This window comes from Trachymyrmex septentrionalis, unplaced genomic scaffold (assembly GCF_001594115.1).
Source record: "Trachymyrmex septentrionalis isolate Tsep2-gDNA-1 unplaced genomic scaffold, Tsep1.0 scaffold128, whole genome shotgun sequence".
In the NCBI taxonomy this organism is placed as follows: Eukaryota; Metazoa; Arthropoda; class Insecta; order Hymenoptera; family Formicidae; genus Trachymyrmex; species Trachymyrmex septentrionalis.
The window spans coordinates 684,331-685,686 of NW_017304417.1; positions in this window are offsets into that span (position 1 = coordinate 684,331).

A 1,356-nucleotide genomic window follows, 5' to 3' on the forward strand; every position below is an offset into this window, starting at 1 on the left:
GAGCTGCTTCCTCAGGGAAAAACGATCGATTCGAAGATCTACTGCACGCAGCTAACGAAATTGAATCAAGCATTGCGACAGAAACGTCCAGAACTGATCAATCGCAAAGGTGTCATATTCCACCATGACAACGCCAGACCCCACACCGCAATAATCACTCAGCAAAAATTAGTGCAACTTGGCTGGGATGTTTTGCCTCACCCACCGTATTCACCAGACCTTGCGCCATCCGACTATCACTTGTTCCGGTCCCTGCAAAACTCCCTCAACGGGAAATCGTTCGCTGATCAGACAGCTGTGAAAACGTACCTCGACCGGTTTTTCGCCTCTAAACCCCAGACCTTCTATGAGAGCGGAATAATGAAATTGTTGGAAAGATGGCAAGAGGTCATCAAAAAAAACGGAGAATATATTATTGATTAAAATTCATCCTTTGTATGAAAAAAACTTGTTTCATTTTAGCCTTCAAAAAGCGAACGAATATATGGATCCACCCAATAGTTTCATACGTCGGTTGTATTATATATATAAAGTAAAGTTATATAATTATAATGTAAATAGAGTGTAACATCTGTTACATTATTTGTTACTTCCATGTTATATTATATTTATATTTGGTGTTTGCTGGGAAGGTTGCATCAAAGAAAGTTACTTATAATTTGGCTTGAATTCTGTCTGATTGCATTTTTAGAATCCTAAATTTTGCACTAGCCTTAAATAGTTGACTAGTTGGAACCAATAATCCGGAGGATATTCGGCTTATAATTGTAGGATGCCATTACCGACTTGCTTTCCTAAACGAAATCTTTGATCTCTTTGCCGTCAACCAAATTGAATATCTTTCTGGACCAAAACATATTAATCACGAATAATTAAGGATAAGATACTATACTAGATGAATATTTTCCTCTGTTTTAATATTAAATAGTTTATATCTAATCTATGATTTTAACAAACTTTAAAGATTCCGTTCCGCAGATTTATTCTATTGGTTTTGTTACTACAATTTTCTTAAGAATTCACTTTATTACTTATTATTAAATACTAGAGCTAAATTCCTTCATATATTTAATATAATTTCTTGAGAAATTTCGTATTTAATCTAACACATATATTAAACTTCTGAAATTTAAATATATCATTAAGATTTATTTTCATGCAATTTTTATTTATTGTCAAATCAGATCGAAAGTGTATTATTTGGCAGTCAACATTAATATAAATATTATATATATATATATAAACGCATCCCACTATTAATTTAATATTAATTTATTCTTAAATATTGAATATTTACATCTGGTTTATTTGAATGACAATTCCTAAATTAGCATAGATAATATTCCAGTTATAATA